The 27,651-nt window shown below is 36.0% G+C and overlaps 1 protein-coding gene across 3 annotated transcripts in view; it reads left to right on the forward strand.

Moving 5' to 3' along the window:
• Positions 1-27,651, forward strand: part of kek2 (leucine-rich repeat, immunoglobulin-like domain-containing kekkon 2 protein) — a 403,862-nt gene that overhangs the window by 40,664 nt on the left and 335,547 nt on the right. For 2 of the 3 annotated variants that reach the window (XM_087347128.1, XM_087347129.1), the window contains exon 2: positions 8,622-8,701. The gene's annotated coding sequence lies outside the window, so the exon portion shown is untranslated. Of the gene's footprint in view, positions 1-7,377; positions 7,489-8,621; positions 8,702-27,651 lie in introns of those variants that run through there. The other variant, XM_087347130.1, reaches the window with a different exon arrangement.

Genomic DNA, 27,651 nt, shown 5'->3' on the forward strand with positions numbered 1-27,651 from the left:
CTACTGCAAAACCGCTCCCTTCTCCTTTGAGAAATCAATACGGAGCTAAATGGACGTCCTTGTGAAACCGTAAGTCTAGTATAATGGGTGTCACATCGCGCTGTCACGTTCATACAGGCCGAAAACAGAGGGTGTTGATGGCTTGAGAACTAGTATAGTTCTGGCTGATCCCATATCGTGGCGAATAGTACTCGAAAGACGAGGGAAGGAATGAAGTCCATTGCATAAAGCAAAGGCTCTCAAATTGCGTTATTCAGAAATTGGTTCCACGTAACAGTGTTTTACGAATAGCAGTCGGTAATGAGATACTGTTCTGTTGGTAATATGACTAGTAACATTTAAATAGTAGAAGTAACATTTGTGAGAAACGTCAAATGATATACAATAATAAGCCAGTTAAAATTAATACCCTACAGAGATGGTACGAATTTATAAAAAAAATAAAGTAGAACGGTTACTAAGTTATTCGATCGATCTAAATATAATTTTAATAATGGGTGCCCAAAGGTTGCTTTAAAGCAAATTAAATAAAGCATACAGGCACCAAAATAAAAAATGATAATATTATTTGTTAGGTTATCACGGCGGAAGGTATGAAGATGATAAAAAAGTGAACTACTTAACTGTTTGAAAAAGTTAGATAACTTGCCATTTATTCTTAGGGAAAATAATTAAGTGTAAATTAAACAGTGTGGTTTGTAGCATATTATTTTTCTGTTTTTCTTGAAAGGGAGTTTGTGGACTCATATAACTTATTAAATGACCGATGAATTTTTGTTTAATAATACCAAACGCAAGAACTTAGTAAGGAGTATGTCTCCTGCCAGTAATGATAGATAGATTAAGAGAGATTTGTATACGCAACAGATGATCGTAAGTCCGGCGAGAAAAGTAGATTTTTCAAAGAACAGGATTGTGTACTCAGCGTTGAAATGTACCTTCACACCCTCAATAATACTTTATATATAACGGAGCTGATATTTTAATAGGTGTGGATACTACTGTTTCGTGTCTCTGCTCACATTTACCCAAGGACGTGAAAGAATGGAATCAAAACAAATATTATTACTTCTGAGCATTTAAAAGTTCGTAGGAAAAATGTTCTTTTTGATGCCAACTCTTAGTTTACATATCATTCTTAATTTCTCTGTAACTGTAAAACCACGAGCTATGAGCAGATCTAATTGTTACGGGAACTGTGTTTCTATATCCTCTGTCCCCAGTTCCCATTGTTTTCAGATCTATTTTAGAATCGCTAATTTCTCTGTCTCTCGACAATTGAAACTGCATTTGTAAAGGAGAAAGTTTCACATTCTGTGCATGGGGCAGTGTCATTTTTTTTTACAGAGGTCAATTGAATTAAGGTATCAGACAATAAAGTTGCTGATGTGGAACAATTGTCATCAATTTAAAGCGCGCTAATCAACGTTATGATTTTGAAATCTAATTTTAATTACGTTACTGAAAATCCGATAGGACTGAAATTATGTTATAACCCGGACTAATTCTAAGAATGTTAGCTACTAGAAATAGTCTGTATTTATAAGCAACGCGTGAACCTAGTTTTAGAAACGTGACAATTTTTAGTTTAACGTTGCTTTGGATATTTTACAAAGAATACAGAGCTGTAACTCGATTAGGAGACTTTCCCAGATCCATGTTTATGCTTTATAATTTTACAGTTTCAGTTACGTCCTACATATGTATATATATATATATAACGTATCTATATGCTTATTTTAATCTGTAATGGCCGAATTCCTGTATATTGGTCTCAAATTGAACAGTGACAAGCATTTCCTGAAGTAATCTTATATGAATTTTATGTTCAACTTCCTTGTTGCTTATTTACGCTGTTTGCTTATATTTACAATTCTAAACGGTTGAATACGATATTCTCTGTCAATTGCAAATTGTCACGGTCGCATCTATAAAGCAGTTATCAACATTTGGAGGCTCGTGTAAAAGAAACTAACTCCGCGGGAACCTAATCGTTCAGGAGAAGCAGATAGGCGTTTAGTTTACCAAGAAATTCTGCGCCTTTTATGAAAACAAAAAGTTCTTTATTGTATTCATAAGATCTCGTCAATAGAATGTTCTAAACCGTATAAATAAAGTCACGTTTCTTTAAAATATACTTTAAAGTCATCCTCATATTTTATATCTTTCAAGTGGTATTGTTTCTTCAGGTTTCAAACTAAAATTTTATATGTATTTCCAATCCCATCCGTACTTGCTGCATACCCCGAAGATTGTATCTACAGTATAAAGAAACGTCTGTTTTAAAATTAATCGCTGAAGTTTTTAATAACAATTTGTAAAAAAATAAAGTTTGTCCCACTATACGCCATGTAGGCGTTTGGGGTGAGTGGAGGTATAGCTCCTCTCTTCCTTGACCTCGGCACTAGATGGGGGTGAGTGGTCAGCATCACGCCCCGGCCGGCTTTACCCCCGGGAAAGGACCCCGGTACCCATTGTAGAGGAGGCTGGGTGGGCCCCAGAGCCGGTCTGGACGCAGAGGCTAGAGGAAAAATCCTCTGCCCCCGTCGGGGATCGAACCCCGGTCGTCCAGCCCGTAGCTAGTCACTATACTAACTGAGCTATCCCGGCTCATTAATAAAAATTTGTAGTTACTGTTATTAAAACATAAACACAATACAAAATTAGAGTTTAAATGCATCACTGCAATGACGTTCGATACCGAAAGCAAAACTAATGCTGCTTCACATATCACGTCAAAAAAGTTGTAGAGCTTCAACTTTAACACTATCAAACTTATTTCTACTGATATGACTCATTTTCATCTTTTATGTAAGCACAAACTCAGCTTCAGTCTCTCCTCAGGTTCTAAGCACGGCACAATTTTTTATACTTTTCGGACTTCATCTAAAAGTCAAATCCGTGGCACTAGAATGAATTCATCTCCATAGAAATAGGAAGTGCTTGGTCGTACTGAAGCCAAAATGTACATCGTAATGCTGTTTCTCATGCATCCCCGGAGCCTAGTCAGTTTTTTGTTCTTTTTGTAATTTCAATTTCTATTCAGCCATTATCTTCTCTCTTTCTCCGCGTTTCTTCTTCGTCTTGTGACATATGTCTTCCTTTTTTTATAATTTGCCTTTATTGCCTTTTATATAATCTAATACCTTTAGCTAAGTAAATTCTCTTTTTACTCTTTCCTTTTTCGTATTTTGAATTCATGTTTTCCGCATTCTCTTATGTTATATCCACGTCGGGCGTCACACAGACTTATACCTTTTTATTATTATATGCTTACTTTGGCATGTAAATTCTAATTTTATCAAACTAATCGTTAGTCGAGAATGACAGCAGAATTCTGTGACTGCACAGCGTTTCACAGATCCGCATTCAGTCACACCTGTGGATAATTGCCAAGCTCCTCTAGGTTTACCTAATTTCACCCACTCAATTCTGTGGATGGTGTTTTAAAAACAAACGACTGCTTCGTCGTTTTGCAATTCATATTTTATTAACAGTAGCGCCTGATCCACTACGCAGCTTTCAACGTTAGGTGACGAAAGTTTAATTAAATACACGGTATGACTGGTGCACCAAGATTCCCTCTCGGTTACAGTTGCTCGCTTGACATTACATGTAAATTTTCGTATAGTAGGATTTATGTTCATTTGCTAAGAACTGCAGGCTTACTTTAAGGTACAGACTTTAGGTTAGGTTAGTTTAGGTTAGGTTAAGTTAGGTTAGGTTAGGTTAGATTAGTTTACAGTTGCTCGCTTGACATTACATGTAAATTCTCGTATAGTAGGATTTATGTTCATTTGCTAAGAACTGCAGGCTTACTTTAAGGTACAGACTTTAGGTTAGGTTAGTTTAGGTTAGGTTAGTTTAGGTTAGGTTAAGTTAGGTTAGGTTAGGTTAGATTAGTTTAGTGTAGGTTAGGTTAGGTTTGGTTTCTCATTGAGAACGCGTATTTTTTTGCTAAAATATGTATAATGTGAGGACATATCAGTACCTCCTTTACTACTGATAGCTTATACCGACAGCTACGCTGATTCATGCCACACTTAGTCACACAATTCATAATAATTAATATTTAAATGAGGTATAAATGTTATATATACCGAATTATATTATCTTTCGTGTTTACAATCACCTGTTTAATACCAAAGTAAGTTATTGTTTAACATGTTTATGCATTTTTTTGAATAGCAGAACGGAAGTCAGATGCCAGTGCTAATTTTCGCTACGTTGGAGACACAAATGTGTTGTTGAAAAGCTTTTTACACTGCCCAAGAGTCACATATGACTTATTTTTAAGGCTGGAACATAGACGCAATCTTCTCAATACTGAAAACTGGGTGTAATCCCGTGTGACGACGTGACATTTGTGGTCGATGAAGTGCATTGATGCAGGTTTTTTTACCGAGTTCTTAGGTTTTCTTCCACTAATCACCATTGTACCACTGTTCCGTACTCATCTATCACCGCCCCACGAGGTATGTGACAGCCCTGACCAAGCAGCACATTTTCATGTCCTCAGTTCCAACTTAGGGGCTTCATCTCTGACCGAGCACTTGGCTGGAATCCGATTAAAGGCATTTTATTAAGCGCATCGAGAAACATTCAAATGCGTTTTGTTTAGTTCCACGAAATCTGTGTTTTAATCATACACAGTTATTTATTCGATGAATCGCCTCTGAAAAGGTTGATAAATGTGAAATTTGGTGTAGCCTGTATTTGACTGATACGAACCGATAAACCGCTGTCAGTGCAGACCTTCAATAACTAAATTTCGGAGAAATTCCTATAATAATTTGTGAATTGTAGCCTGCGAACCGACATGTGTTTCCTCCGGGTGATGCGCCTTTATGAAAAGAACGTTTAAATATAACTTCGAGTCTTTCAAGAGATGGCTGTCAGAAGTAGTGAAAATAATTATGGGCTTTGAGCATTCTTCTGTAAACTTTGTTTCAGCGAAAACGGAAACAGAGACCTCTTTTATTTTCCGTAATATTATTTTTGTTTTTCTGACCCTTTTGTGGAATATTTTGATTATTTTTCCTTGTATTTTGACTTTGCTTTCTTGTTTTTCTTGTTTTTTATTTTTTTATTTTTAAATTTCTGTGGTTGGTTAAAATTTTCTCAAGTATTTATACTTTTTCTTCCTTTTTGCTTACTTTGCATTTGTTTTTTATTTTAGTTTTTTTCCTTTCGGAGAATACAATTTTGTTTTAATTTTCCGGCAATATTAACTACACGTACGCAGTGAAATACACAGAATTCTGCTAGTCAGGACACATTTTAAAGTAAAAGAGTATTTATTTATGTTCTTGTAAAGAAATTTTTAAGGTCAGGTAAAAAAAAAAAATTAAATGAAAATTTATATGGAAACATGTCCATACTTTTTTCATTGTAATCGTGTCCTTTATTTTTCACACATTTATATAAATGCACAAATTTGTGTGTCAATATGTAATCGTGTATTTTAACTGACAAGAGTAGAACAGTCCAGTTCAAATGAAGAACTGAAGTTTAGCATAAAATTTAGTGTCCGTCAGTGGGAAACGACATGTAATGAATGCCTTATTTTAGGTAGTATTTAAAAAAAATTGAATAAATCGCAAATAGTTTCTAGCAAATCGTGATATTTAAAGTTCTCGCGTCGTCAAGTGTGAAGGTGGATGTCTTCTGGGATGTTGCACTGACCGACGTTTCATAGGGGCTTATTGCCTCCATAATGAGTTCCATGAATTGTGATGGTTTAGCCTAGAGTCGTCTGTCTGAGGATAAGGACCAGTGTCGCGGGGCTCTTGTAAACACACAAACAAGAACTTTATGGTTTCCTAAAAGTCAGGAATTACATTACCAGCTAAACGACTATGAGCTTTCCAGGGAGGATTAATTTTAATAGAGTTATATATCGTGTGTTAGGCACAGTTAATTCGAAGAATCTGCAGTCCGGATTGGATCTATCCCTTGAGCGGTGGAAGTAGAGAGATTACAGTGCATCTCGTTGGGGAAGTTTAAGCGTTTCCTAGCCTGCGTATGACTACTCAAGAGTAATGCTTAAGAGTGAGAAGAGGTGTATCCCCAAAGCCCCCACATTCCTTCGTGGTATAATGTTATACACAGGAATGGTTTTTTCTTTTATGGTGTCATATAGAAACCCCGGTAGACACATGTTCATATACGACTGCATTTGCCTGAGAGCGCTCCGCAAGCCGTTAGAGTGAGGGCCTTCTTCCATTTCCTCTGACATATTTTGGTTTATTCCATATACTACATTTACAGTCTGCTATTATCGTTACTCGAAGTGACAGTGAAACGAAGTTGCATTACAGACATTCAGTCCACGTCACGCATTGGGTTTAGATGTAACCTCTTAAAAGTAATCGGTGAAGTAGAGAGCAGAAGATCTCTGCAGCTAAGTTTGTAACCCTGTAGACAGCAGATTCGAGTATCGCTGAGGTCATTATTGATTTAAAATGCTATTCACGTTCTTTAGCCTTTCATATCAATTATAATTAAGGGAAATGATCTAGCTTGGTTATCTGTTTTTTTGTATTTCTTTAACGATGTACATTTATATTAGTGTTCCCTAGGTGGATTATTTGTTTTTATTTATATTTCTTCATTTTTTGCTCTGTGTAAATATTGTTTCTATTTTGGGTTTGCCTGTACTTGGCAATTATATTTAATACTGTACATGTATAAGTTTAGTTAATCCGTTTGTGTAATATTATCCATTATTATTTCACTATTATTGTATATATTATCAGTGTTTGCCTGTTATTGGCTTCTTGCTGTTGGCAAACACGTAAATAAATTAATTGAATTGAATTAATTGAATTGAATTAAATTGAGGGAGAGAAGTTGTTGTCTATATAAGCGCTGTATCTTGATGGCGGTTGAGACGTAGACCTATTCGCGATTTATATTAGTTTTATTATAAGAACTAATAATTTCTGTTCGTTAGTCGCCAAACTGATATGTTTAAATTGTTGTATTAATTATTATAACAATTTTGAAACAAGGAAATAGAAGTTTGAATTTAAAATTCCTTTCCGTGGGCTTTTGTTGTAGATAAATGAACCCTAAAATGAATAGGCGTATTGAAAAGGCTTTAGAATTTTGCCATGCAGTTAATAGTGTGATACGAAATAAGGATACAAATACTGTTTTGTACAAATTGCAACTTTGACGTGTGGAACATATTCTTAGCCCACAACTTAAGTAACTGCATCCTATCCTTTATTCGCTGTGAAGTCATGATCAGAGCAAGTGCGCAGCGTAGGGTGAAAGTGTGTTTGCTGAGCACTGTATGTGAAAGCCCTTGCCTCATTCATTTCAGATAAAACCACCAGAGGTCTTATGACATGTATATGTAAGGTCAACATACAAGTTGATCAACTCCAGCTCTGCAGGGACTCTGTCCACTAATCCAGGCAGAGGCAAACAAAGGATTCTGACCGGTCTGCGAGTCGGAATTCGATACGTCTATTTGAAAATGTATTACAGGCCTTCTCATGAAACCTTCTACTCTCTAATCTCAGCATAATTGTAAAAGTTTGTAAGGAAATTTTTTTATTTGGATTTTCTTGTTATAGATTGAACCTTTTCTCTATAATGACATATTGATGTTGAAGTCAACAGTAAAATTATAAAATTTGTAGCTTAGATGCGTCATGTTTTGTGTTGAACTAAGTATGTATTTATTATTCCAGTCTATACACAAACTTAATTTTAAAATGTTGTTGTTAAAATTATAGCGCTTTTCATCGTATTACGATGTTACATTTATTCGGCGCTTATTATTAACGACATGTTTCGATGCTATTATTGCATCATCTTCAGGTTTTTATCGTCATTTATATCTTTAAAACTATTATATATTTCAAATGCAACTATTTATTTGATTCACTGATTTGTTTTGTAGATTTTCTTTTGTAGGTTTTAAGTCTTCGTAATGTTCTGCATGTCTATAGTCAGATGTTCATTTTTAAATTTGTGATGTGTGGTGTGTCCTACATCTGCTATCGGGTGATGACAATTTGTGACATTACGAAGACTGAAAAACCTACAAAAGAAAATCTACAAAACAAATCAATAAATCAATAAATGGTTGCATTGAAATATATAATAGTTTTAAAGATATAAATGACGATAAAAACCTGAAGATGATGCAATAATAGCATCGAAACATGTCGTTAATAATAAGCGCCGAATAAATGTAACATCGTAATACGATGAAAAGCGCTATAATTTTAACAACGACATTTTAAATTAAGTTTGTGTATAGACTGGAATAATAAATACATACTAAAATTATAAAAGTTTTTTATATAAAGGTGCGTTATTAAACTTACGTGTGTCACTGGCCCCTATTCGTAACAAGCAGTTTCTTCAAACACGTGTATCTTTTTTGTTAAAGTGGTGCCTATTTTCAATAGTTGCTCTACACAAAGAAAGTTAGCGACCCCTGGTGAAGGATTTTAGGAACACGAAGAGAAGTAGGAACATTAAGAATTTATTTTACTGTTTTACTTTTGAACGGTAGAGTCACCCAGTCTACGGAGTAGAGCCTTTTTGGAATGCAGGTAAGGAAGTATACAATTAACATTTTATTTATTTCCTGTTTTCAGATTCCAAAACAAGCAAAATTACTACTATCGGGACAATGCCGCCTTTCAGCATCTATCCGTTCTGTTCGTCGTTTTCTGAGGTAAGTAGGTCGATGGATATACAAGTTTTGTGTTTTAAAAGTACAACAGACGTTTTTTTTATATTGTATTTAATTTGAATTGTAATATACAGGTTGTCCGTAAGTTATGTTCCACAATACGAGATTTGGGATCTATAAGATAAAATATTGAATGCAGTTCTTACGTTTAGGTACAAATATTTCCCGTCCGACGGGAAGTTTGTGAATTATACGAGGGATGATGTGGTCAGATACGATCTGAAATAAAACGCAGGATAAGTGCTGTCGAAATTTACAAGTATATTATAAAAATATTACACGTGTGTGTACGAAAACACGATAACTCTTAAATAAAATAAATGAACTTCTATTTTCTTACATTCGGGGATACATTTTTTCTAACTGTGCCAAAAGAAATGTTTGTACGTAATTTCAGGTTTAATCTTAATGTTAAACATTTTATTTAACAGAACAACGCCATTTTGTGTTACCCATAATGACAACGGATATTTTTACCACATAATCTGTATTATGGAAAAGCCACTAACTAACATTTTTATCAGATGAAGGTGAAGTAATCCGTCATAAAACTGGGTTTTCTCAGAAACAAGTGTAGATGTCACCAACTAATTAATATCTTGACCTTCTATTATAAAAACTGAGTTTGACGTTTCATGAGTGCTGTTTTAACGGAGGTACGAGAGTGAGTTTAAATTCGGTATTCTGGATACCTTTGAAATGCAGTTATTGTCGTTTTTAAGTGGCAGTCACTGAGCTTGTTTGGATTATACTGTAGGTCTGTGTTTCACAGTGTGGCACGCGTGCCACAAGCGGTGCGCGAAAGGATTTAAAATGACAAGCTAGAAGAAATTGTTCAAGAGTTGTTTCTGCTGTCAGAAGAATTCTAATATAAAAAAGTAATAAATTAGTTAATACTGATAAATCCCGTAAGTTTGTATACATTTTTAGATTATCTCATGGAACTTTTAGTTTGCACGTAAAGCTTGATAATACTGTAATTCTACCGCTCCAGAGTTAATTGGTTCTGATGTGATTGAGAGACGGTGTTCGCAGATAAGACAACTTTACAGGAAGGCGTATGCAAATGTTTTAGGAAACGTCGGTCTGTGGGAATAATGTAGGTGAATTGAAACGTAGTTCACCAGCGCACACTTGATATTTAATTACATATATAATGTTACAGAAACAAAACACACATTTAATTAATTTCAGAGTTTAATATGACAATAATTTATAAGAGGACCTCGACTAATAGTTCCAAATGAAAACTTGATTTAATAGTTTCGATTAATTTTCCAGGTATGTAGATTTCCAACGCGTGTTTGTAATCACTGTCATGATGCTTATTTTTATGAAAACCTGAACGGCCGATCTGACACTTTTTATTCTGTACGAGTTCTGTCATTAATTTTGATGATGTATAAAGTGAGGTACCGCCACGGTGGTCTAGCGGTCAGAACACTAGCCTTGTAAGCCTGGGGTCCCGGGTTCAATTCCCGGTGGTGCTCAAATTTATAACTTGTGTTGGGCAAGGCCGTGGTCTAGGCAACACGGCGTTTTCCTCCGTGGCATCCCAACAATTACTCCATTCACACACAGAAGAAGGCAATGGCAAACCACTTCTGGATCATCTGCCAAGAACGTATATGAACAGGTCCCAGTCCGAGAAAAGGATGGAAGGATCCTGTTCATATGGACCTGTCGTCAGACAGAACACTAAATAATAAAAAAAAAAATAAAGTGAGGTAAGGGTCGATCAGAAGCTCATTCCGCAGGAAGTCTCATTTCATTGCAGCAATAACAATAACGAGTTGCAAAGATGGCTGTCTTTGAGCTATAGAGCTGTGTAGTCTGGTAGAAACTTCTACCAAAAGACAGCAGTCTTAGTACTTACAGCCGCAAGAACCTAAAATCTTACTTAATAAAGAGTTAAATTAAACATAACCTTGTACTAATGTTGCCACCGCGTATGGTTAACCCGTAGGTCATTTCATCGTCACGTGACACCTGTGTAAATCTAAATTTATAGACAGTATTTTTGTTCTGTACCAACGAATATCATATTTTATTTGCAAAATAAATCAAATCAGATTGTTTGAAATCATCTAAAAAGATTGAATTGGTCCATAGACGCACTATACTCTTTTTCTTTGGATAAAGAGAATCACTTAGTTTAGGATAACAACTGGTAACTTTTTTTGTGAACACTAAATGAACCTTCGTGTTCCATGAAAGGCGGGGAATTTCTTGCTCCATGATGTAGGTTAGTGGGAGTCAGTGGCGGATCGCGAGTCTGAACTATGGTAGTGTTGCGCAAGTTGGAAGAATAAGAATAGTTTCTCAACACATAACAACATAAATAAATGAAAAGTAAATTTACATCGGGAGAAAACCAAAACGTGCTCGACGATGTTTTAGCTATTTGTAAGTCCGGAAGAGGGCGGCCGTGATTTTTTACATCACTTTTCACTCAAAGACAATTTAGGATAAGTAATTTGCCGTAACTATGATACACTTCCTTGGCTCATTATCATTATTAGAACAAAATATAGTCAGCACTCAGAATTACTGAACACTCATTAACAATAACCACGAAACAGTTTGTGATACGGAAACCAGTCTAAAACACGTGGTACCGGGCAAGGGTGTTTATTATAAGGAGGTTGCGGGTACTACAGCTCCGATACGCGCTGTGCCAGTGAATTGCCCCTCAATCCACCTCGCACCGCGCTCATCATTTGACCGGCTAACCGCGCTGAAATCCTTGCAGCCGGATGATAGCCCCGTTCTGCGTCGCACTCGTTGACCGTGGATTTACTGTCAGTTCAGCCGATTAGTGGATAATGACAACGTAAGGGACAATATTAAAATAATGATATAGAGGAAATAAATTGTTACAAATTATATAAACACAAAAAATAAATTTTTCAAATTTTAAAAAGATTATAGGGTGTGCTGCAGCTCTTATGGACAGGCCGCCACTGCTGAGATTACCCAAAGACTTTATTACAGAGAAAAAACGCTTTACGTTAATGTAAAGATCTTCGCGTTGGACTTTGAAAGAGTTATCATCATTTGACACACTGAAAACGCATTTCTGAAAATTTCGGTATATCTTGTTTAAAATTTCCAGCGGGCGTTTGATCGCACATGCCCGCTGTCTGTTTGTCTGCTACTCGTGCCTCCATACGATGTGATATGTGGGTGAATGATGGGACAGGCCATGAATAATTCTGCCCTGGTTCAATACATTACCAGACAGAGTGGCGTACTGGTATAGAACCTACTTGCTGCTAGGACAGATACCCATCTGCCTGTCAGTAGCAGCTTAGTCTCAGTGGCGGTTGTACCACAGGACTCTAGTGTCCATTAATGTACGGAAAGACGTTGCAGACATATGAAGCACACAGCCATTCATCCCTCAAGTTCTGTTGTTGTGTTGAGACTCTGTTCTACTCATATCACCAACAGTTATTCCTGATTTAATCCTTTTAAGTGATGTAGCACAAAGATAACCCTTCGAAAACCAGGGCGACTTTCTAATATTTTAAACACCATTAACGAACAAAATTTAATTATTTACAAAATTATGAACCCTAATAATTTGGTTTACTCATGGATTTAATATTGTGGTGACACCGTACAGTTTTTCTGGGTGTTTACCGATGATTCGGTGGAGTGTATTGCCTCCATATTCACTTCCAATTTGAAGATGGAGGTAGTACGTTTCTCAAGAACTCTGATAACCCCCTGCCAGACTTCACGGCGTTGAAACTCAGAAGGCCGCAGTTGACTTCGCCGCCTTGAGAACCTCAAATCTCAGAGTAAAATTTGAATGTGCTACAGTGTTTCTACGACTGTGTAGTTGATATGTGATATTCTCTGGGAAACTGAAGTCGGTTGTGTCACCTTTAAAAGGTGTGTTCTGAATCCTGCGATGCGTCTTTTACGTTATCTTCGCCCGCCTGCAAGCACGCATTAAATAACTCGAGAACGGATACATCGATTTTGATTAAATTTTATATTGGATAATTTTATAAAAAAAACTTATCAAACCATTTCAGTTTTCATTTAGATTTTAGCGAACCTCTTATATGAGAATATAAATTCGTTTTTGAAGCCTACTTTGTTTAGAAACATATTTTTTTGTAACATATATAATTTAATTGTCTGTATCTTGTTAACCCACTGTTGCACCGCAAAGAATTTATCATTTCAAGATTTAAATTGTTCGGATTTTAATGCAACAAATAAAAATGTATAATTTGTTCTCGTTTGCTTCCGATGATTCTAGTGCTACTGTCCCACAATACTCTTACTTAAATCTGTAAAGTAAATTACTTTTCGCGAAACCCTCTCCTCTTGAGTGATGAAAAAGTCAGGCTTCTGCAGTTGCTGGTACGAAGTAGGTACTATTGACTAAGGTCATTGACAAGTGTGAAGTTAGGGCGGCATAGACAAAGGTCATATTACTGTTATAAATGGGTAGAATAATATATAATTCAACTGCTCTGGAAATTCTGCCGTGAAAAATAGATTAATAAGTTTGTCGATCTGTGAATTCAGTATATCAAATCTAAAACTTCTTGACGATGGTGAAGAGTCAATTGAATAAAAATTTTCTTGGATATTATCCATCGTTTAGTAAATATAAAACGTAAAGAGCTCTATCTAGTGGGTCCAACTGTGTAGGAACCTGAAGACGGAGATAGAGTCCCATCTCCGAAACGTCGTTTTACGTTTTATATTTACTGGACGATGGATAATATCCAAGAAAATTTTTATTCAATTGTGAATTCAGTCTTTCATTTCCAACTCTTGATGAATTCTGCCACAGTTTTGTCAATATTCCTGTCTGATCATTAGTAGTTTTTAAACTTTCTAGTAGAGATTATAAACTCGAGGGAGTCAGACTCGGGTACCGATGGCTAAGCTACATGCATCTACGAGTGCCCAACATGTGCAGTTTTAACAGCTTGTGTCTAGTTTTTGAAGAATGACCCAAGAGTAGGTCTCGAACACTGTGCAGATATGAGACGACTAGAATTTTACAATTCTTTTCACGTATCATTCTGTCGTTTGGAAGCCGCACGTTCTCCAAAGTATAACGTTTCCTTATATTCACCCAATCTTACTGAGATCCCACCTTCACTAGAATATAGAACAGAGATCAATATGTTAAGTCAATTTCTTGGATGTACATATAAACAGATACGTTTTGTATTATTCATTTGGAAAATATGTTGATTCTATGCATTTTCGTATTTATATGAGTAATTTGGGTGTGGGGGTATAGACTGGATAAGACTCGATATTTTGAGTGGATTTTTTATGAGCTCGGTAATGGACCATAAAACGAGGTATTTCTTGATCATCTGACTGGAAGCTTCTAAAAGAGTATCCTGTCTCATGGAAATAGTAAGTGAAGGAATTGGTAATATTTCCCCCACGTATTACACACACTTCTCGTCGTTATATGCAGTCACCCTAAATATACTACACGTATCGTTAAGTAATACATCTCCATGTTTTCTTTATTCCAGTGTTGTGTTAATCTTTATTAGATCCAAATGATAGGCTGTTCTCCTTGAGAACATGTTTTGTATTTCCGTAAAGTTTTTGTAATATTTTACCTTTGTATATGTGTGTATGGCGATTGAGGCAACTTCATGAGTACATTCGTAAATCCAGTGACTTCCGGTAAATAAAGCCCTTATAATATGGGTCAGATTCGAAACTGAAGGCGTCACAGTAGTTTGGAAACAAAGACTTAAATGTGATGAATTCTAATGAAAAAATTGCACAGTTACTTAAATATACGGAACAGAAGTAAAATGTTATTTTAGTAATAAAACATTTTAGAGAAACTGTTGAGAGTATCTACCTGAGCCGTGAATGCACATTTGAGCATGGCGTATTATTGCGCAGTACGTTGCAGTTTTCCGTTAAAGAGGTTGGCAACACTGTGCATAGTGGCAGAGTGCTGTCTGATACTGTATAGGTTTGTATCTTGTTTCATTAATACATACTACTTCAGTTTTACTTAAAAAATTATTTAAAATAAAAAGTTTTCTGGATGTTTTCTATCGTTTAATAAAAATCATAAAATTTCACGACGTTTCGGAGATAGAGTCCCATCTTCGAAACGTCGTGTAATTATATGATTTCATTAGACGATGGAAAACATCCAGAAAACTTTTTATTTTAAAAACTCACCATCGTCACAAAGTTTTAGATTTGAGTTAAAAATTATTGGTAAATGTTCACATTAAACCCCTTAGCGTGCGTGTTTACCCTACTTTTAAATTACTATGACTTCTTAACATTTCGAAATGAGGAGCTCTTGTTCTCAGAATCGTTTGATTAATGTAACTACGTAGCTCAGTGCACTGATCTCGAATAGGAGTAGATAAATCGAATCGCAAATGCACAAGAAGCTTTTTTTTAAATTCAGTTAAGGGTATGAGCTCTTAAGATGTTCAATCGATACTTATGTTAACTACTTTGCCTTTCTTCTCTTGAACACACATAACAGTTACATAACGTTAGCTTGAAACATCCTTTTACAAACTAATTAAAACGAAAACTTTATCAGTTCAAATTTACCACGAAGTATTTTAAACTATTAATACAAGGTATGTTACTTACACCTTTCACACCCCTTTATTGAGTTGTCAAAAGCCTCAAGGCGCTTTATAATATTACATAAGTTTCGCTTCTATTTCACAGTGGTTGAACGTGATAACTTGTTACGGTAATATGTTCTATGAAATATTAAAATGTGTAAAAAAAAGCGAAATGTATGCAGGGGTTAAAACTTGTTTGTTGAAATAACACTATTGTTTAGTGTCAATGTTTAAAGTCTCAGGTTGTGACCTATTCCAATGCACTATCAGCTATGTTGCTTAGTGATGGACTGTTGGCTGGATGTCCGAGGTTTAATTCCCGGTGGGCTAGGATTTTACTATTCGCTACAAAGTCCAGGTCGGCTTTAGAGCTAACTCAGTTTCCTGTCTAACACGTTTCCGAGTTTTTACCAGATTTAAACAGGCTGAGGCGTAAAAATCATTCATCTTCAAGGAATGCCGAATTTAAAAATGCTTAAAGCAGTATATCCACTTTACTATACATCTGTATGGTGTGCTGCTTACTTCAGGACCAGGGGAATTTTACATTTACCTTTGCCCTATTTTAAGTTGCTGTATTTGATATTACATAATTTTCAATCAAGGCTTGCTAACATAGTGAAATCCGTAGCGATTGAGAATCATCTGTGCTGTACACTTTCTGTACACGATTGTCCGACGAGAAAAGCATGAACACAGTTTGTCTGCGAGACGTGTTTTCGCTCCCTCGATTCCTTCCTGTCACGTGTTTCTTGTCCCGTGGGATACGCTTTCAGATTAGGTACACGTGCCAATGATTTAGCATCCTCGTTCTACGTCTCAATGACTGTAGGTTGTATGGTTTCTCTGGGAAAGCACTAAGATTTTAGGGGTGTAAAATTTGTCAGTTCTATAGTAATAATTGTTTACATTCTTACTTACTATTTAGACTGACAAAGTAAATATTGAAATGGACATTTTTACATTATTATCTCTGAGAATATAATAATATATGTATTTATGTATGGTTAACAAACTTCGCGGTCTGCTTCCTCCTTGGGAGGTTTTAGGTTCATATCTTTGCCAGGAGACTAGCCATCAAGATTTTCGTGATTTAATCAGTCTGTGCAGGTGAATGCCTTGATATTACCATAAGTTAGTCCGCTATAGCTTCCTTCCGTAGCCTTTCCTGCTTGTAATTTATTAAACACGCTGTCAATCGAATTTATATAGCTAGAGCTAGGGGGCAACGTTTTTAGATTTGGCTATTTCTCAACCTTCATATAATAGCTGTTATTTAATGGCATATTTTGTAACTTAATTTAGTTTCGAGTTTATTTGTATTTATAGGGATCGAAAAAGAATTTTTTTTAAATATTAAATTTGTGAATGAAATCGTGGACAGAATGGTACCCAAAAGAAATATGGTTTTCTTCTCAGAATATTATCTAAGCCCGAAAGAAGAGTAATTATAAAAAGGATAGTGGGGCTTGAGAGCGAGTATCTTCTAGCCCTGAGTCGGTTTATTGTTTGGTTTACCCGACGGCGTAGCCAGCGTTCTCGTTATTCTCTTTCCAGTGTAATGGATTGCTCGTAGAGGCACTGGGGGATTTATCTCCCTTTCCTCTCACTTTTCTTCAAAATTCCTACCCTTTATAGTGACGTTATCTTCAGTTCCTTTTATTTGGTATTTTATCGTCCTTTGTCTTAAGTCTTGTATCCTACTTGTCTTCTAGTTCTCTCTGAAGGCTTTAATTAGCTCATTAGTGATTGCAGGATTACGTTTCGCCACAGTTTCCGTATGTTGGCGATTTTTTAAATTCAATAAAATATAGTAACTTAGATAATTAATATGGTGGTGTAACAGAGTTCTCTGTTAAGTAATCCCAAAAAAAAATAACTGAGATAAATGAATAATTAAATTAATGAAATGGTGAATGAATATGTATGTCGGAATAGTTACTGAGCTGGAAACAAGTACACTTAATTATGTAAAGTAATAAGCGAGATATAACAGAATAAGAATGGACGGCCGTATGTATATGTGTTAAGTATGCGGAGGGTCAGAACTCTGGAAAAAGTGTTCTGAGTTCGATTACCGCTGAGGGCGTTTTCCGTAGCTCGGGAACTAAGCACGGTGGTAGAATAGCACCCGGATCAAGGCCATTTGTTTTTAAAATGGTATTGTGGAAATAACACCAATAATTGTCCTGGGTTAGAGTTCTGACAAAGTTTTATGCATCTTCAAAATTAAGCAGAAGAGAAGAACGTCGCTAAAACGTACGTTTTCTGATTTTCGTGGGTCATGTTTAAAATTGGCTAGAAACGATATCCGCCCGTCGTACCACACCGGAAACCGGGAAACTTTCTTTTCGCAAGTTGTTCGTATGAAGACCCAAGAAGAATGCTATGGAAATTTCTTTTGTAATAAAATTACCAGGATGCTGTTTGTTTTGTCATTACGTTACACAGCCTACCCGTCCTCATTCGTTTACCCTTTTCCATGTTTTCTGTCAACAGAAGTCTTCGTGTCGCTGTTGGTATTTCGTTAAAATGTCTGCTGTGCTAACATGACGTTTCCCGGAACATGTCTATTTATTTGTCAGCAGCAGGCCAACTTATCGGCACAACTGTACTTTATATTCTGTAAATTTATAATATTAAAATGCATACGAATCTTCAAAATAATTTGTTTTTGTGTTTTTTTCGCATTTAAGAAGCTGAAGCCTATTGCAACGATGTAGCTAAGATTTCGCTTCTCTCTCTAAGGAGCATTATTGCTCTGTCTCTGTGTTATGATTTCTATCTGATTACTTACAATTATCAGTTTGCCTTTTTGTTAACAAAATCAAGAATATATTTTCCTACATCCTTCTGAATTCCCTTTCGGCTTCATCTAAGTAAACTTCGATATTTTAATCTTAACCCCAACAAATATTATCCGTCATGAGATTGAACGAACATTTTTAGAAATCACAGACACAATGTCAAAATCTTCGCTGTTACATCTGGTTAGCTTGGTGTTAATAGCAGAAATGATTCAGATATCAAAGAACGCATTTTTATTACGTTTCTGGTGTACACAAAACAATTTGCTATTAATGAAATAGGAATGTACTTACATTCTTGCCAGATCATTATATAACATTATACAAGAACTTATAAAAACGCTAAATGCAGTTAAATGTTTTATCCGCCAGTGTAAGCATTTTGATAAAAATTCAATACCAGAAATTGTTAATAAAATTTGTAACAATATTGCATATGTAACCTCAATGAAAACATTAATTTAAATGCTAGACTTTAATCGGATTTTATGTTATATAGAAAAGTAGGTCGGAGGCGTAGTTATGAATGACGATACGGTTGCAAAATGTCCGTAGTCATTGGTCAAAATTGGTATAAATAAAACAAGGAATTTAAAACTCAATGTGCATTACAATTAGCGAAAACCGATAGAGATGGTCCTACATAAGTTGTCATACCAGCACGCCTAAATGAGATTGAAGTTCTAACACTGATGTGTGTTGAAATTTTTCTCCGCGTTTGTTTTCTGAATATTACATTTTAATTGGATTAAATTAGTCATAAATAGGCCTGTATTTTTTTTTGTTTAATTATACATTAGTACATCTGGGCTAGCAGACTTAACTCTGTAGCTCATGATAATTTTAGATAATTACTGTTTAGATAATTTACCATAGTAATTTGAAATTATTTAGATTGTTATTATATTTATTATAATCCTTATAAACAGTCTTTTCTATTTTGAGTTCTTTGAAATAAAATGTAAGTAACTTTTGTTACAAGCCTATTTTTATACATAATCTTACTGTTTACGTTGTTTAAAACTTAGAGGCAATATTTATATGTTTTATAAACAAGACTGTGGTTGTTTCATTTAACTGCCACTAAAAATAACATTGAAACAAAAAAGAGAACTCTATTTGTAAACAAGATATGCTGTGTAGCATTGAAAGGATTAATAACACTAAGTGTTGCAGTTAGCCTGCACTGTTTCTCATTATACCCGCCTGTGTTTTCCGGAGTATTATTACAATGAAGGGGAACAAGCCGCTCACGTAATGACTGTACATACATACGGTTTGTAAATAGTGACTGGTTAACATTAGTGACAAAATCCATAGATCAACCTCCGCGAAATGGAAGCTACGCTGCATGAAATGTAGAGTGCAGGACATCTGTATTATAATGAAAGTCATTTTGGTTTGTTTGCGTGCGTTCAAACAGACTATGAGTTGGGGAGGACGTACAAGAGATGGGGCACGGAGAAAATTATGAGGGGGGAATAAGAGACACTTTATTTCGAGGTAGAGAAATATTTTGTTGTAAGGTTTCCAGGATGATGATGAGAAAAAAATGAGAGTGAAGGCTTTAGTGTGGTAAATAGTAGAAGTTTGGGATATTGGGAGGAACTTTTATTTTCTGATTAATGTATGGATAAACGATAATTTTGAAAGACAATTTGGTGGCCTCCATAACGAATGGTTAATTATGACGAATTTAAATGTGGAGGGCTGCAAGATAAGCATACGTCAGCATCTTCGAACGTTGGAACTGTTTCATAATTTGCAGAGGAAAGGCACACAAACCTATGCAGAGATGGACGGACATTCCGGATGCATCCGGCTGATAGCCAACATTCCGGCAGACAAAGAATATGTGAACGCGTTAAGTTTTGAAAGAAATATGGCGGGCTGTATTCACATAGTTGGTTTTTTTAGCAATATTTTGCTTCAGTGAAATAAATTCTTTGTAATGGATATTACATTTAGGATTTGAGACTTTCGCTGCGAGTACAATCAATAAAATCTTCTCGGGAAATCAGCCGCGTTAACTGGTTAACGTAGTAAACCGACGTTTCGGGAACAAAATCTGTCCCCATCTTCAGGGTTCTGATGTGACTGTATCCTCGGAAGCCGGTTTATTACGGTAACCAGTTAACGCGGCTGATTGCCCGAGAATATTTTACGTTACGAAAGAGACATGGCTTATTCACATGAAAGTTTTCAGACAATGTTAAGTGACGTCTGGACTAAGATGAGTTGAAACGTAGAAAGAATACCGAGGTCAGGGGATGCTGAGATATGGTAGGGAGAGGAAATAAATGAGCTGATGACAAGTAAGAGAGGACAAAAGAAAGGAAAAGAGGACGACAGTAACAAATGGAAATTACATCTCCGGAGAAATTAAGAACAACTTGAATTCGATGATGTTTGCTGCATTTCAGTTCAGAATATCTCGTTTTCCATTCTGTTATAAATAGGCCTGAAACGTATTGAACCTGGTTTTATTTGAGCGTAAATCTTTGTCTCTCATACTCGCGGATTGCCATAAAAACAGAGTAAGTGTGGTCGAGAACGGGGTGATGAGTATAGCGTATGCATTTAAGACGAAGTTGTGTGATCAGGATATTCGTAATTTAGTATTTTTACAAAATATTATTAAGGTCATGGAAACTTGGAGGATGATGTGGGCGAGACATGCAGAACGCATGACAGGGATAGAAATGCGTGTAGAATTTTGAATTAAGAACTTATGTAAGGGAGGACTTAGGAGACCGAATATTAGATGAGAGAATTATATCAAAATTAATCTTAAAAGTAACGTGTGATGGTGTGGACTGGATTCATCTGGCTTGGAATACGACTCAAGCTCTAATGAACAGATTAATGTAGAGCCCAGTTTGATAAAAGTTTATGCATTTTTAGTAGCGAAGCGACTATCAGCTTTTCAAACAAGGTGTATATTTGATGGAGTTATATAGTTATACAAGCTGCGTTACTGTTACGTTTTGTACTTCCACGATGCAGGTATGTCTCTGAACTGACGTGCCCTGATTTGCCTTTACAAGAGATCTTTCCTAAGTTTGTTAAGAACCTTCTTCATAGCGTCACGAATATGGGGAAACGTTTGTATCCTTTTCTATCGGTAGAAGCCATAAATTATTCATACCGCAAATTGAACCTCTTCGGGTTTCAGGGCGGACGAGCAAAGCAAATAATGGAGCCATGTGCAGCCCTGTATAAGAATCCTTTGTAGTGCACTGATGTACTGTATTTGAAACAGACATCTAAGTAGCTTACTTTATTCATTATATATTTTAAGCTAATGTTTATTATGGAGTGGGTTTTCTACAAAACAAATATTCTTGTTTATATTAACTTAAATTATTAATTTTAAATAATTACATTTTAAGATAAAGTAGTATTTAGATGTAAGACTTGAGGTTCTCACAGCGGTGAGTATGAAGATTTCCGTCTTCTGGGTTGTTGCGCTGTGTAGTCTGGTCGATGTTAACCAACGTTTCAGAGGTCATATTGCCTCCGTCATCAGGGCGATGACGGAGGCAGTATGACCTCCGAAACGTTGGCAAACATCTACCAGACTACACAGCGCAACAACCCAGAAGACAGAAATCTTCATACTCTGATGACGGAGGCAGTATGACCTCTGAAACGTTGGTTAACATCGACCAGACTACACAGCGCAACAACCCAGAAGACGGAAATCTTCTTAGTATTTAGATGCTACTGAATATGAAGAGAATATGAAATAAAAATAGGTCTTGAATCTACACAATTTCTCACAAATACACGATGATAACTGTAGGAGAAACGTAGTCAGTAAAGTTAAGGCACACATTTTGGTGTATATTTGTATAATTTACATACGTATGTTATAATGCCCATCCAAATTGAACTGCTTCGATTCTAGAGGCTTTGAAAGGTAAAAATTGTGGACTTGATTTATTCTTCCTATAGTATATTACGATTATATTTGTCTGAGAGATTCTTCATTTAAAGATACGTCTTTCAAGATCTTCGGGATCTGTTATATTCTGCGTTTTAAATAAAATGAGTGCAAAGGTAAATCTAAAGTAAAGAATTTCAAGAATCTACTCAAAGATGCCAAGTCTCTATATTTGATTACGATCAGCAATATAAATTATTTTAATGACCTCGATAAGTATGTAGCAAATCTATAACTTTATATTTGGTTATCTTATACTGAGGCAGCAAACACCTCTGAAACATCAACACAAACTCCAAGTCACGATAGACGACATCCGGTCGAGTTTTGAACCCATGGCTTCTAATACGCGAAACAAACGTGTTAACTACTCGGTCAAATAATATAAAGTTGAGGTCTGTCAGAGGCCGGTCCCGCAGACACACACATATAAATAAACGCACAACTGGATACGATAATGCTGTTAAAAAGTTTTAATACTTTTTTGTCCTGTCAGAATTAAATTTTACGAAATTTCCAGTAGCGCGGATTGAAAATGAAAACGAATTAACTTTGGCAGTGCCCGGGCACCAAGATGGCAGGTTTCGCCTGCTGGATCAATTACGTTGTTACCGATACGAATATCAAACTCGATTTGCTGTCCGAATGACCGAGGAGCTGGCATTATTAAAGTTGAACGTACGTTTCATATTGAGAACGGTAGCCAAAGGTAATTAAATGTCAAGTTATTGAAAAATAGAGACATTTTCGGTTGTCTGAGAAAGTTTATTGTTTTATTGATATGTATATGCAGACCTCATCTGTATTAGAAAACATGAATTTTAATTTCATGACACTTAATATTTTAATATTTTCCGTCAAATCACAATTTTAATAAGATAATAAAATATAAAATATTTAAAATATCATTTCACGTTCCGCATCGAATGATCGATTTACAAATTGGAACGATCATTCGATGCGGAACGTGAAATGATATTTTAAATATTTTATATTTTATTATCTTATTAAAATTGTGATTTGACGGAAAATATTAAAATATTAACCTAATTCACAATATGACGCAAATATACTACCTTCATGACACTTATTTACAAACGAAAGTGTTCTTGCCACAGGTCATTCGGAAACGGTATTCGGTTGTTGTTTTTTTTTTTTGGTGGAATCAGGCAAACTGATAAATTCGCTTCGTAGAAAGGAGTATAGAGAAGTGAAGAAGATGCCTGGCTTTGTGAAAAAAAAATCTGGCAACGGTGATATTTCAGGTTATCACAGTGGCGTGTGTGAAGATGGCTATCATCTGGGATATTTCGCCGCCTGTAAGCGTAAATATTTACCAACGTATAAGAGATGCTTAGTGTTTCCATCATAAGGTCGCAACATCCCAGAAGGCAGCTTTGTTTATCAGGAAACTGTTATATTAGCGATTAGTTGTCCTGCTACGTTCAGGTTAAGAGGTTCCTTTACCTCTCTCTATACGACTTGTGGTTTTATCTCAGACAATGCCCCGCGCCTCTGAAGGGAAAAATAATTTGTTATATCCACAATAGATATTCATTTTTATATCTGTCTACTAATTTAAATGCTTTCTTTGTACAAGGCTTAACAAATAAGCGGAACAGAGCTTTAATATATAAGTACAGATACATTTTCAGACACGTGTTATTAAAATATTCACCAATATTAATATTTTGGAAATTGGAGAAGTTGAGGAATACGATTTGTTTTAAGAACTCTTGGGTTTGTAATAGATAAAGTATAAATTACTATAATAGGAATTTAATTATTATAACATAAATGCATCAAACTGTAGTTCATTATTTTAGAAAATTCCCTGATAGTAGCCAAAGCACAAATGTGTATAAATATTATCGGAAATTGTCAGAGTCATGCATAGAGAGCCAGAATAGAGCAGTCATTTTGCTCACTAGGATAGGGGCTGGATGACTGGATTTCGATTCCCGGTAGAAGCAGAAATTTCTCTTCGTTACCACTTCGAGACCGGCTGTGGAAACCACCGAGTATCTTGTTCAGTAGGTGCTGTGGGCTGTTTCTCCGGGAATAAAGTGTCCAGAGAGTGAAACAGGCCAATCCCGCTCCGTATTATAGAGTGCACACTTTAAGAAATCTCCTCATATGTTTCCATTCCTTTGGGCTTAGTTTGACACAAACGATATCTTTTGTGCTGTTTCTCGTGTATTCCTATTGTAGTCGTAAATGTTTCGTTAAAAATGACGTGGAAGTCTATACTAGTATATAAATAACCGTAAATATTATCCCATAAGACTCAGAATCCCGTAATAGCATCATCTTGATAATGATAACAATAAATTCGTTCGTATTTAGTAATATATAAACCTCAAAATCTCTTAACAGCGAATGATGACCAACCAACCAAGTTACAAATACTTGCTTACTACGATAAACTGTCTGTATCAGTCTGATGTTTCATTGATTGTTTGCTTGCACTCACAGACCTCGGGGTAAAGGATGATATTACGTGATAATAGCGCGGATGATATTTTATCTTTTTATTGATGTTCTCCCATAACGCAGTACGTAGCACAAAAAATTAAGTTTCCTTTTGTAACAGAACGCGCGTGAAAATACGGATGGCCGAAAATGGGAGAGGCGTGAACGAAAACACTCTCCCTTCAATCTCAAAAGAACTTTTCCACAAGCGTGTGAAGTATTGTTCAATGGTAGGACTTAGCAGTTATATGTATCGGATTATTATTTATAATACTACTTAACATTATATAAGTAAAGTAAGTAAAGTTTGTCCAGCTACACGCCATGTAGGCGCTTGGGGGGAGTGGAGGTATAGCTCCTCTCTTCCTTGACCTCGGTACTAGATGGGGGTGAGTGGTCAGCATCACGCCCCGGCCGGCTTTACCCCCGGGAAAGGATCCCGGTACTCATTGTAGAGGAGGCTGGGTGGGCCCCAGAGCCGGTCTGGACGCAGAGGCTAGAGGAAAATCCTCTGCCCCCGTCGGGGATCGAACCCCGGTCGCCCAGTCCGTAGCTAGTCACTATACTGACTGAGCTACGCCGGCTCCTTAACATTATATAACTATTTAAAAATATAATATGCAGATTTTCAAGTACTTCCACTGAAGTAGAGATAAACACGACATTTTATTGGTAGGGTCGATGTCTGGGATCTTTAATTTGCCATTTCAATTTTAGGGAATAAAAATACGGATCCGCGGAACCAGATTCATAAGGAATCCAGCGCGCGGTTGTGAATGAGCGAGTAAAAAAATGTCCTGATTTGTAAGAGATGAAATTGTGTGAATCGCTCGTAGGGAAAAACTACGTCAGGCTCAGTCTACTTCATGTGTGCTTCAAGGTTGACTGGGCCCAAGAGCCGGCTTTTATGGGACGTTTAAAATCCAGGGGAATCAGAAGCAGGTCACGCAATTCTCCGGAAAGAACAGTGTGTTTCACAAATACAGGAGAAATTCATAAAGTAAATTTGGAATTAGAAACTTTCTGAAATGTACGTCACAAAATGGTTTGTCGATGGCTACCTTTTTAAAATTTAATAGTGTTAATATGTCTATGTTTTGCCCGGCCAAAAACCACCTCTGCTTTCGTGTAAATAACATGGAAGTCTACTGTCGATAGTGGGGACATATGGAAACACATTTCAGTATTAAATATTGGCCATAAAAGTTTTAATGATTCAGAGTGGTTTTGTGGAAAACCGGAGTCACAGAACAGAACAATGGCCTGTGTTAGAAGCATTTAATGGGTTTAATCATCCTACATTACATTCAATCCTTTCTTATTGTCTTGTCAATTATGCCTCCCTTTTTCCTCTCACCTTATATTCCGAATATTTTTTCTTCACTCGTATTTGTCCCACATTTGCAGTGTTTCTGCGTTTTTAGATCTCTAGGAGGTTTATGATTGATCTATTTCTTTTTGGAAATCGGTAGAACTCCTTACATGAGACTTTATATTCTGTATATTCCTTTATTTATTTATTACGATGTGATTTTAAGCAGAAATAATTCCAAATTGGGTCTGAAGTGTTCATGATAAGGGGTTTAATGGTATTTGAGACTGTGTATGAAAAAATTACGTGATTTTTCCTGAAAACATTAACAGACGTATCGTCGTATTCGTCATTTATTGACTAACTCCTGTGTTTATATGGAATGTATTTTGCACTGTTTGCAGCGTCGTTTAAATTTTCGATCTGCTGGCATTTTGGCTATGGAAGACAGAGATTAAGCCTGACATGTGGGCGGAGAGACAGATTAAGGTCTCCATGACCTACTAGCAGCATTGTCGCCCTTCTGACGAAGTGAGCGAAGGGACAGTTTGCGTTTAAAAGTGGCACTGTCGATGTTCATACCAAGTTGGTCGTCGGCCAGCTGAAAAGTTTATATCGATATATACACATTTAAACGAAAAAAAATATTTCACTTTTTAAATAAAAATATAAAAATTTAGAAAATGTATATGTTTAGTTACGCAATAAATAATGTCAAATGACTACTGTAATGACCTCTACCAGTGTATATCCTATTTGCTAGAAGAGGTGCGTTATTTCGTGTACCATAACAAAGGTTCTTGGAACAGTGAACTTCCTTGTAGAAAGAAACATAAGTAATGGATAGTGTAGCACAGTGCAAGTAGGAGATGAACAAAAACAGAGAAAGGGCGAAGTTCATTGAAAAATGAGAGTAAAATGTAAAAAAAAAAACTTGGGAATTTGTGGGTGTGGGTAAGAGTAGCTTGAGATTTCTGGGGGGAACAATGGGATGGACTCAGGTTTATAGCGCGACATGTAAGCAGCTAATGAAAGCACGACTTGGAAGACCAAAGGGCTATTCTTCTGTGTACTTGCTCCGGACTCATTTCTCCTCTGGAATCTTTGTAGCTAACCGATTTACACAGTTCACGTCAACTGGGTCATTTATTTACTAGAATGCTGCCCTGAGTTATCTATTTACATTTATGAACATATTATTATAATACGAAACATTAAAAAGATAACGCGGGCTGCTTCAAAAATTAAAACGAATTCTAAATTGCAAGATTTCAGGTCCTCACGCCGGTAATTATGAATATGGCTGTCTACTGGTTTGTTGTGTCATTTAGTCTGATAAATGTTTCCAAATGTTTTATATGTACTTACTGCCGTCTACCTCCATGATAACAAAAAGCATTCACTTCTACACTGTACCGCAGTACAACCCAGACGACAGTCATCTATTTTATAAATTGTTTTAGGTAAAAATTGTTCCAGATTATTTGTAACATGTTTTTTTACATTATAAATACACTTTAAATTTTGTTCAGAAAGCATAAAGGGGAGAGACCTCTTTAGAGATCTACACGTGTTTTTTTTGAGAGCGAAATATTAAAGTGGATTTTTAAGTAATAGAATAGACAGAATTAATCTGAATCAGGCACCAGTAGCCGGTAATGTGAACACTGTCGTGTGATTTTGGTTTTCATAATCGTAGGTGGATTTCTTTTTCAGTTCAGCTTTTAGATGAGGATAGTTTTCTGTGTAGTTAGGTTAATCGTGAGAAACTATATTAAATCTAAAGA

The sequence above is a fragment of the Zootermopsis nevadensis genome, unplaced genomic scaffold, assembly GCF_977971745.1.
Source record: "Zootermopsis nevadensis isolate Lab colony 2312 unplaced genomic scaffold, Znev_1.0 Znev_ptg000011l, whole genome shotgun sequence".
Classification (NCBI taxonomy): domain Eukaryota; kingdom Metazoa; phylum Arthropoda; class Insecta; order Blattodea; family Termopsidae; genus Zootermopsis; species Zootermopsis nevadensis.